Source organism: Phyllostomus hastatus, unplaced genomic scaffold (genome assembly GCF_019186645.2).
Source record: "Phyllostomus hastatus isolate PE091 unplaced genomic scaffold, TTU_PhHast_1.1 phas_contig_40, whole genome shotgun sequence".
NCBI lineage: Eukaryota > Metazoa > Chordata > Mammalia > Chiroptera > Phyllostomidae > Phyllostomus > Phyllostomus hastatus.
Window position 1 is genome coordinate 81,623,441 of NW_025333872.1, and position 12,258 is coordinate 81,635,698.

The window sequence follows — 12,258 nt, forward strand, 5'->3', positions numbered from 1 at the left end:
GTGAGCTTATTGGACCACATATAATAAAAGAGTTGCAATGGATGGGAAACTTAGGCTTTGTTTAGTCTTAAATGTTTTTCTGCGCCAATATTAACAATAACATACCATGAGGCACAATGCAAAATTTATTATTGTGTCTACTTAAAACTCAGTCATCTCTCTCTTGTCCACAATAACTCTCAAACGTTAAAATTTTGTTTTTTTTAAATTTCTTAAAATAGTGTTTAAATGGAATTTCCTGAAAGGCTTGGCATTCAAAAGTGAACTGCCTTTGCAGAAGGTCCATACATTATTTGATTTCAGGTCAAATCTAACAAATCTATTACTTCTCTGTTTTCCGTGCTTTGCTGAAACTATACATCTGGTTCTTTGCTTGTGCATCTGATGTTATCTCAAGAGAAATGATATAAATTAAAGACAGACACAAAAGGGCCTTTTTTAATGGAAACCAACAGAATATATATCTTAGACAACAAAAGGAGATAGGAAAAAAAAGGTAAGGGACATTAGTAATATTAAGCTAGGAAACTAACAAAATGATGACAATAGAAAATAAATGGTGTGAAAAGAACAATCAAACTGATATAAATTAGAGTGGAAAATACATTGTGTGGGCTAAGAAGATCATTAAAATCCTATTTTTTCATCCATGTATGTGACTTTGGTCATTAGCTCTTTTTGATTTTATGGTTTTTCTTAACCTTAGAAAACAGCAAGAATATGGCACATTTGCCAAAATTGATATTGTTTGCTTTATTTCTTTGCCTCTGGATTATTCTACAGAAGCATGGTTTGTCCTTCAGATTCAAGCTCACTCCTTAAGTTCTGAGGTGAGTGTAAGAGTCAGGCATATACGTACATACAGTACCCCTCCTGTGTTGTTTCTCACTCTCCTATTATTTGACCCAATCTCCCCAGGACTTTTAGAATTAAAAATGAAGTCATCACCTCACTGCAAGTACAGTGCCTACTGAGCCACCATGTTACTCACTGCTTAACAAGAGGAGTCAACTTGTTCAAGACTGGTTACTTGTACACTAGTGTTCCAGAGAGAAAGTTTGCCATCATTTGAAGAGCTCCATGAAGCTCTAAAGATTTGTCAGGTCAGGATCCAAGACCAAAGGTATATTGTATTAAGCAGCCACAATTATGAATCTTGAATGTCATCTCTTGATCGTATTATAGATATACAGGTGTCCCTTTACCATGAATGCCGAAGTGAATGAATCAGTATGCAGACAAGAAACCACAATATTATACAGTACTGCTCCCCCCCTTTAATGAATTTATTCAGGTGACACTGGTTAACAAAATTATACAGGTTTCAGGCACACAATTCCACTGAACATATCATCTGTACACTGTATTGTGTGTGAAGCTTTTAGATTTCATGATTTGGGAACACTACCTTCCCTTTGCAGGAATCCAAAATTAGTACTTTAAAGGGTAAGGTTTAGTCAGTAAAAAGGAAGGAAATCTCACCCTATACAGTACTGATTTTGGATCCCAGAACCCTGGATGGCAGGGAAAGGTGGTGTTCCGTAATCATGAGGTCTAATAGCTTCACAATCTAAAGCTCAGAGTCCCTCTCCCAGAGTCCAATACCCAAACCTGCTAGATCTCTGTGTGTTGCGTCAAAATGTAACTTCGATGAAGGACCCACATATCTCCTGCCTATAATTATCCCTTAGGCCTGCTGCATGCATTGTCTGGATATTTGCCACTCTGCTTCACGCTCTTCAATGAAGTAGCCTCCTTCACCAGTTAGACCAAAGACTTTTTTATACCTTGTCCCTCACATATCCTTTAAAAAGATATATTTTCTATATTGTCTCAACTCCTCATCAACTGATTTCACAGTATGGAGAGAGATCACTTTGTTTCTCTTAAGAATTTTACAGTCATAGGACCCAAGAAAAGGGAGGGCTGAGTTATTTGGGTCTGTAACTGTTGTATAATCTGAGACCTGTGGGACCAGGAAATCTAAGCTCTCAGCGTGCACGTGCAGCTGGGGAGAAGCCCAAGACAGGAAAGGCTACAAATGTGCTCTGAAAACAAATATCTCCATGTAGTATCCAAAAGCTATAGAAATCAACTATAAAAAATGAAACAACACATTCTACACCTTTAGCTTAGCAAAAGGTAGAAAACTAGGAGTTTAAAATTAATTTCAGTAGCAATAAATAGTTTCAAGTAGAGATCTTTCTGAGCTTCTACCAAAAGCATTGGATCAGTATTCAGAAGACTATCCATTACCTAAAATGTTTATATTATAAAAAAGCATGATTATTAATAAATGATTTAAAGCTATAACATGAAAAGGAAGAAAAATAAAATGACATAAATAAAAAGAAAGCACAAAGAAGGAAGCAAGAAGAAGAGTAGACCAACTAGCCAAATAAAATACAAAAAGAGCATATTTCATCAAGACTAAAAGTTAGAAAGCACATATATACAAAAAAGAAGATAAGGCTAGGATAAATTACTACTACTATTACATTAGATTTCTTTATTTTTAAAAAAGATTTTATTTATTTACTTTTAGAGAGAGAGGAAGGGAGTGAGAAAAACTTTTATAGGTTGCCTCTCACATGCCCCCTACTGGGGACCTGGCCTGCAACCTAGGCATGTGCCCTGACTGGGAATCAAGCCAGTGACCTTTCAGTTTGCAGGCTGGTGCTCCATCCACTGAGCCATACTAGATTTCTTACTTTTAATTACATTTGATCACCTAAATAAAATAATAATTTCCCAGGAAAAAAGTATTATCAAACTTGATTTTTTATTGTTGTTTAAGTAAAGTTGTTTCTATTTTCCCTTTACCACTCTCCCCACCCCACCCACCCCCACCGCCCACCCTCAACCCTACCCTCCTTTGGTTTGTCAAGAGCCAAAACAAGAGATGTGCAAGAGACTGGAGTATCTTGTGCTAGCAAGTAAGTTAGTTCTCAAAGAATGTTTGAAATGTAAGAAAAAGATAGAGTCTTCTTCAAGGTTATTTGAAATGGCAAAATTTGGGATGATTTTAATATGGGAAAATAATGACAGTACTTACTTAATACTAAAATATTAATTATATTTACTATATGAATTATAAAATAATAGAAATTTATGAATCTATGCTGATATCATTCAGTCAGTGAGAAAGAAAATAATTTTCATACAGAATACCATCCAAAAATGTAGACAAAATGATGGACTAGAAACATCACCATATGGTATCTATCATAATAATTGATTTTGTTAAGTAAGGCTTGTAAGTGCATGTTAGAATCTCAAAATATCTCCTACAGAAATAACCGGTAATGTATGAGATGGCAATTTTATTGAGAAGAAACTTGGCAGAATCCACCAGAAAAATGTTATCCAAGTTCATATTCTCTATAATGGGGACACTGACATACAGGCAACAAAATGATGAAACTGAGATGGACCCAGTATTTCTGCTATGTTATTCCTACACAAAAATTGATTACATTTGATATTTATAATTCCTATCTTTACCGATTACATTATTCTTTTACCTCATAAGTCATTCGAGCTGGTCACGATTACTTGCCTAGTGGAATGATACAAACTTCACTCGTGAAGGAACTAATCTAATCCTGCCTATCTGAAATGTTGTCATTAACTTTTATCACAGACAGTAATTCTAAAAAGGTAACTCATGATCTCTTATGTTGCAGAAAAACTACTTGTGGTCCCCTACTTGTAGGAAATAATCCAATTTTCACTTGATAGTCACAATCAATCATACTAGCCATCAAACTATTCACCTTTCTTGCCTATTGATTCACTGATATGAGAATTATAAAATGGCTAAGAGCAATCTCAACTTTTAATTTAATGGAATCATTACTGTAGCCCTGGTGCAAGCATGTCCCTTTTGGGAAAAAGGTTTATGAACCAGTAAAGCCCAAAATGAAAGAAAGAAAAAGCAAAAGTTTTGCTACTGGATTGTTAGAAGTAATAATGAGAAAAGACATTCATTCCATCTTATTAATTTTCAGACCTGTGAATCTTTTCTGTGAGAAAAATAGAATGCATTTGTCTTTAATATGGAACATATGTCCTGGTCAACATTACCCAGCCCTTTAACCTGTTGTCACCGGGATGTTACCATAACTGACTCTTTCTGTAGCTTTTCAGCATCCTAAAAGGGCAGGATTCTGAGTTATGAGGAATATAGAAGGATGAGGAAGTGAAATCCATGTACAACCCTCATTCAGCTTTATGACATTTTGTCAGTCAATCAAGTAAGGACAGAGTTAACTGGGAAAAGAGCCATAAAAGGTTGTTTTTCTCTTCTAAAAATTAATTCTTCTTTCAGATATTGCACTTTTGTGGCCATTTACATAGGACACAATTATCCTTCCACTTTTCCCATTTAAAAAAGTCTGTACACATACCTCTTGCCCAGACCCCCTTTTTTTCACCCATATTCTAATCATTTTTATTGCAAATCTCAGATTATCCAATCAAGCTCTTAGCTCCTGTCTGTGAAGTAGTATAGAGCCTTAACTCCAACCATGTGTACATTCAAGCATATGGGTTTCCCAGGACATTGCTTCATTTGTGTCCACTGGGTTAGTTTTCCTAAACTTTTTTTAAGGCTAATTAAAAGTTGGACTATTGTGATTTTCTGTTTAGTTTTAAATGGGGCTTGTATTTGCACAGAACCATCTGTGAGTGAGGCCGCATGTCGTGCAGTACTTCCTCAGTTAACTAGACATAGGAGATAACCATTGAGGTTACACGGCTGGGTGGAGAGAGAGAGCAGGCCGTGTAACTGGAATACAAGCCATGGAAGTGTAAGCCACTTGCTAATTCACCATCCTGTGCTTTTTAGGAACTGCTGGAGACAGATTTGTATACAATACTTTAATATGCTGTTTTGTTGTGCATGCCCAAACTTCTTATTGGTAGGTCATATTGTACCCAGCTTTCGACAAGAACACTGGGTCCATGCTAATGTGGAAACTTTGTCTTCTCTCTTAATCTTTGTTAGTCTTGCTAGAGGTATATTAGTTTGTTTGTTTTCAAAGAATCTACTCTTGATTTCACTGATTTTATCTATTGTTGCCTTGTTTTCAATTTCACTCATTTTTGTTCTTTATTATTTTTCCTTCAGATAATTTGGAGTTATTTTACTCCTCTTTTGCCATTATCCTGAGGTAGAAATTTACATTAAGTAAAGACCTTGCATCATTTCTAATGTAAACATTTAGTGCTGTGAGTTTCCCTCTTAGCATTGCTTTAGCTACAACCCATAAATTTTGATATGTTGTATTTTCACCTTTTCATTTCTAAGTTATCTTTATTTTTTTTCTAAGACTACCTCTTTGAGCCATAGATTGTTAAAAAATGAGCTAATTAATATCTAATTGCTTCAGAATATTCTTATTGTTCTTTTCATTATGATCTGTAGTTAGACTCTATTACGGTCACAGAATTTAAATTATTTAATCTTTCAAATTTTCTTAAAGTTTGTTAAATGACTCAGAACACATTCTATTTTAGTAAATGTCCATGAGTGTTTAGAGCAAATGTGAATTCTATTGCATGGAGTGTTCTATTATTGTCGATTATATTCTGTCAAAAATATTTCATATCTGTGCTAATTTTCTGTCTGGTTCTATGAAATGCTGAGAAAAGAATATTGAATTCTCCAGTAATAATAGTAGATTTGACTATGCTACTTTGATTTTTATGTTTGTTTCATGTATTTTGTTTCATAAATTCTGATGTCTCATGCATAAACATTTATCATTAGATATTCTTAGTAGATTTATCTTTTATCACTGAGAAATGTTCTTTTGTTTTCATAATTTTATTTGTCCTGATGTCTACTTTATATATTTATATACGACTGCTTTTACATTAAAGTTAATGCTATCTATTTCTGTCCTTTTACTTTAAACCCACATACATTGTTGAATTTGTAGTATGTTTCTTATAGATAGCATATAGTTGGGTCATGTTTTTCAAACTACTCTATCAATCTCTGTTATTAAATAACTGTATGTCTTAATTGGTATGGGATGCTAAACAAAATGCCATAGACTAGAGGACTCATAAACAGCAGTAACTTATTTTTCACAATCAAGAGTCCAGAAGTCTGAGAGTAGGTGCCATCTCGGTCAAATTGTGGCAAAGCCCTTCTCCGGGTTGCAGACTGCTGAGTTTTTGCTGTATCAAACAAAACAAGGTAGAGAGTAGAACAGAGAATGGACTCATAAGGGCACTAATCTCGTTCATGAGGCTCCACTGTTACGCCCTCTCCAAAGGCTCCTAATACCATTACACTAGGAGCAGGGTTTCAATTCTGGATGGACACATACTCGCTCCATAACAGCATACCAGACAATCCACATTTAAATAAGTGATTGATAAAGTAGAGCTTACATATGCCATTTTATTTGTCTTGTTTCCTCTGATTTTTATTCTGCCGCTCTTTCCTTGCCTTCCTGTGGGATTTTATCTTGCTTTATCTATACATAACATTTCAAATTATATCTCTTTTTATAGTTTTTTTAGTGGTTACTTTAGGTATTATAATATACATATTTAACTTAATATAACCTTCTAACACTGATATAGTACCATTTTAAACAAAGTATTGAAACCTTACTATCTTTTAAATTGTTTCCATAGTTTTAAAATATGTGCGTCTAGTATCTCCTTTACATACATTGAACACTACCTCAGATAGATATTGTAATTTTTAATTGAACCATTGAATATAATTTAAGAAGCTCATGAGAGATAAAATGGTCTAGTATATGTACTCCTACTTTAAAATGCTTTATTGTTTTTCTTTCTTTCTGAAGTTCCAAATTTCTATTGTTTTCATTTGTAAAGCATTTTTTAGATTTTATTTTAGAGTACATTTTACTTTTTTGTAGAACATTTTTTAATTTTATTTTAGAGTAGGTTTTATTTTTTCTTTGTCTGAGAATGCCTTGATTTCCCTTTAATTACTAAAGGACAGTTTTGCTAAACATGGAGTTCATGTTGACGGATCTTCTCCTTCAGCTCTTGGAGAACGTTGTGCCTCTACCTTCTGGCCTCTATTGTTTCACATGAGAAATCCATTTTCATTCAAATTAGTGTTCTATCGATAATGTGCTCTGTGCTTTATCATAAGTGTTTTTTCTTTAGTTTTTAGGAGTTCAATTATAATTTGTTGGCTTGCATTTCTTAGGGTATATTTTATTTAGAGTTGGCTCAGTTTTTTGAATCCAATCTCTTGCTGTCAAATGTAAGAAGTTTTCAAGCATTATTTCTTTCAGTATTTTATTATTAACACATTCTTTCTCCTCTACTGTGGGACGCTGATAACATGAGTGTTAAATATTTTATCGTTGCTTCAGAGGTTTGCTAAGATTTTGTCCATCATTTTTTAAAATTTTCTCTCTGTCGTTCAGACTGAGTTCTGTTGATCTGTACTCATGCTAGTGATTTTATCTTCTGTAATTGCCACTGTATTTTGGTGCTCAGTCAGCAAGTTTAGTTAATTTCTTTATTTTTTGTTTACTTTCCCTATGTTATTGTGGTTTTCAGTTCTATAAGTTCTATTTGGCTGTTTTCTTTATGCCTTTTATTTCTTTCTCGGATTTTCTGTTTATTTTTTCCATTGGTTCCAAGGCAAATCATAATTATTATTGAAGCAATTATAGCTTTTTAAAAATCTTTGTTAGCTAGTTCTAACAACTGATTCTTTTCGTGCTAGTATGAGTTAATTTTATTTTTTCCTAGAAGTTGTGATTTTCCTGGTATGACAAGTGATTATTTCTATTGTACCTGGACTTTACTGGATATAGTTAGAACAATCTTGATTCTATGAGATGTATTTTAAGAGGCTTTTGCACAACGTGGGTTTAGTACATAGCTTTGAGGAAAGAGTGGGGCAATTCAAAAGTATGTGGGTACCTGTTAAATATAAAAAACCTGTGAAACCCATTGGTTAAAACAGACATGCTAGTACAAATGAATTTGCAATGTGTGATGCATCATACAAGAATAGGCTTGATGTTACACCTGTCTAGAATATTTCTTTTTCTCAGATATGCACACCTTGGAACTGGATTTAGATTATACTTTTCACTGCACTCCTCACCTGTGCAAACACTAATTTGTTTCTGACACTATTTTTGCCTAAAAATAGATATACAAGTAAGAACTGAAATACTAAGTTTACTATTAATAATCAGTGTTTTTTAGTTGAAATATTTATAGTTGAAAATTTAGCTATAATGTGCTTAAGAATTAGTAACAAAGTTAGGAAAAATATAACCTAAAAACAATGTATTCCCTATCTAATATGGGAGACTGCTATTCATTGCTTAACTCTTTTTCATAGGAAAAGCCTGGAAATGACACAATGACTTTACAGACTTGTTGAATAAACTAAATAATGCCTATACAATGGGGTCCTATAAAATAAAATTTAAAAATATTTTTTCACTTGTATTTTTGAGAACTGACTTGTGGGGCAGATGAGAAAAGCGCAGAGGAAACTCAGTCTCCTAAGACTAGTGTGAACGCAGTCTCTGCTTTATCACTGGAGGTCCTCAGCAGAATGTGGAAACTCGAAGCCAACCGCTGAGTTACTCCTTTTAGTCAGGCCCTTCCTCTGAGGTTTCCTGAGGTGAGGGAAGACAGCCTCTCTGGCCTGCCAAAGGACTTTGAGTTTTCACTCATCATCTTCCATTTGGGACGCCCTCCCAACCCCTGAACAGACTCTGCCCTTGACCTGTGCCTCTGTCCCTAAGCGAGAGTTTGGGAGAATGAGAAGCATCTGCTCTTCCCAGCAGGGCTGTGGGCTCCACGAGGATCCCTGCGGCAGGGAGGAGTCGGTGTCCAGAACTGCTCCGCAGAGGTTCCTCTGCGTTCTTGCCTCCACTACGGACTGCACCCACCAGTCTCCACCACTACCCAGTGCGTTGTGTCCTAGACCTGCTTTTCCAGGCTCTGGAGGCCTCCTGAGCTCTTTGGCTCCTGGACCCCTTTCTCCATCTTCAAAACCATGAATGTGCTTACATATTAGCACTCATTTCGTATCCACACTGTATTGTCAAATATGTATAAGGGGGATGTGAAAATGCATGTGTGGGTATTTGCTTAACGGATAGAAACAGCAGAATAAATTATAACATTTTAAAAACAATTATCTATAGCTGAAAGAGATTTAATGGAGACAGAGTTAAAAGCTAACCATGTATAATATTTATATACTATATTTTATAGTTATAAAATATTTGATACTTTAAGAACAAAATTAAAATTTAAAACTGAAAGCAAAAAAGAAAAAAAAATAACCACTTTATCAAATCGGTAGCACATAGAGATATGTCACACCTGACTTCAAAACATAGTAATTTGCTTAGGTATCTGAAATAAAATTTGCTGATAGGACAAAAAATGGAAAATATTTTTATCTGTACTTTTAGTAATCATATTTGATATTAGTATAAGCACTTTCTAAAAATTTAAAAAGGAGGTTTTTATTTTACAAAGGTATGCTGAAATATTTCTACATTAATATTTATTAATTAATATATTTATAACTTAATGTTATATTTGGGATTTATACTTTTTATAAATAAATATTTATAAATTAATGTCATACTTGGGATTTGCTTCAAAAACATTTGAGGGTGTGGTAGGAGATTAATCAATTAGTCATAAATTGATTATTGTCAAATCTAGTGATAGTACACAACAGTGTTTTATTATATTAGTCTCTGCACTTTTGTTTATATTAGAAATTTTTTATGTTAAAAAATAATGATAGGAAGCCCTCTGAGATACACATAGTCCTTAACAAAAGATTAACTTTCATTGTTGCAAATATTATGTATGCATTCAGTCTTGTTAAGAATAAGCATAAAGGAAGTCTGATCTTACCTGGATATACTTCTTTTCATTAGAAATAGAAAGTAATTACAAATAAATAAGGAATTTTATGTACAAAATTATAGTTTGACCTAGTGCTAATTGGAAAGGGAGTTCATTTGTTTCTGGAAGGTAATTTTTATAATAAATATCTCTTGTGTTTTCCTCCTGTAAGCCTCAATGTCTGTGGGGAGTCGACATCTCAAATTCAGAACATGCACTCTGAAAAAGAAAATAATTTCATACATATATGAATCATAATATATACACACACATTTACAAAACTGTGTTTTGGTATAAATCTACATAAAATAAATATATTTGTAAACTAGCACTATATTTTACATGGAAATTTGTCTTTATACTTTATATTTTCCCTGTTTCATCAGTTTCTTTCTTCTTTTATTAATTTTTCTACTCAGTGTTATTTTAATCCAAATAGACAGTTGACATATAAAAATTATCATTTTCACTCCAAGCAGGGATTTATTTGTCTGTGCAATTTAAGCATAATAATCTGTCAACTTCTATAAATCTGTGTTTTGTTTGTTATGATAAGTCAGACTTAAGAAAAATCATAGCTATAACACTTCCCCAATGAAAATATACATTTTTATCTTCATTACTTACTATCTATAAACATGTGAAAAACTATATTCAAACATTAAGATACATAAGAGATGAAGAAATCTTTCTATACTGCTATTTCATGTGCATTTTATCAATGAAAGATGAACCCAACTGTTAAGCCTGCAGGTTTATTAACGTACAACATTTAGATCAAGAATCGCATCCCTGTCCCCAGGAATGAGGCATCTCTCCAGAGAGACAGGTCCTCAGGAGCGGGCTTGGCAGATTCGATGCCCTTCCTTTGGTATTTCCCAGCCCAGCTCTAGGGATGGAAAGATATTAGGCACAAGCTAAACAGAGGTCATACAAAGGTGAATAAAGTTCATACAAAGGTAAACAGGGAAAACATCTTCCAGGATAAATCTTAATCAAGGGATCTTCAGGGAAGATTATATTGTACCCAAACTGATACCTACATTTTTGGGCTATAATTGACTAGTGGTTTCCCTTTCAAACATTGAGTGCTTGTATTTATACACATTCAAAATAATATGAGCTAAATGAAGTGTTCTTGAAAATACATTTTAACTTTCTCCATAAAATACTGAGTTTGCACATGTCTCTTACTCAACAGGGAATTTCAGCTTTCTTGTGGTAGAAATTATAGATAAGAGATCATTGTTAGGGAACACATATCTAAAAATACCTTCCTTTCAGAGCACAAATGTAGTTCATTAATAAATAAATGGATAAAATTGAGTACCTCGGTGCAGCTGTTATATTACTACACTATGTGCCAAAAACATACAAGTAATTAGCAAATATATATTTAAATCTCAAAGATAATGAGATATAAAATGATGACCTACATTTACAGATATCTTCAAAAGTTATCCTTATTGAGAAATTCTCAAAAATAGTTCACAAAAATCTTATTAAAACAGTAAGAGAATACCAAAAGATCAATCTGATTTAATACCACTTCTGACATGGTGATATTACAAAACTCTTATTATAATTCTGTATAGTTTAAAAATAATTTTACATTGTAAATATGACATAATGTTTTACAACATTAGTAAACTATTAAGAATATGAGTGACCCTTTCACTTGATATGCTTTTTACTTAACAACAACAAATCAACAATAACACAATTCTTACCATATCCATTACTTGTGGATAATCAACCTGCATTCAGCCTAAGATGACTGCTTTGATTTGAAATATATTTTCTATTCAATCATTTGATCCATCAAAATCCAGTTGAGTGCTTGCCACAGTGATGGGAAAGGCTGCACTTTCTTCCATCTTCTCTTGGTGATCACTGGCAGAGTGAAGAAGGGAATTTCAGAAGTCTAAAGATATCCTTGCCCTGGCTGGCGTAGCTCAGTGGATTGAGCGCGGGCTGAGAACCAAAGTGTCGCAGGTTCGATTCCCAGTTAGGGCACATGCCTGGGTTGCAGGCCATGACCCCAGCAACCACACATTGATGTTTCTCTCTCTCTCTATCTCCCTCCCCTCCCTCTCTAAAAATAAATAAAAAATAAAATCTTAAAAAAAAAAAAAGATATCCTTGGCCCCTGGCTCCATTTTTGGTCATTAAATATACTACCATACTCTGATTTATCACACTTGTTCATAGCTTTTGAGAGGAAAAATAACATTTCACAAAACAACAAGTAAATCTAGGTGCAGAGTAAAAGTTTGCATATGGCAAAGGAAGTTAGAGGTTACTATGATGCCCTACACATTCATTTTTACTTTTACAAGATTTCACTCTCTGCATCTA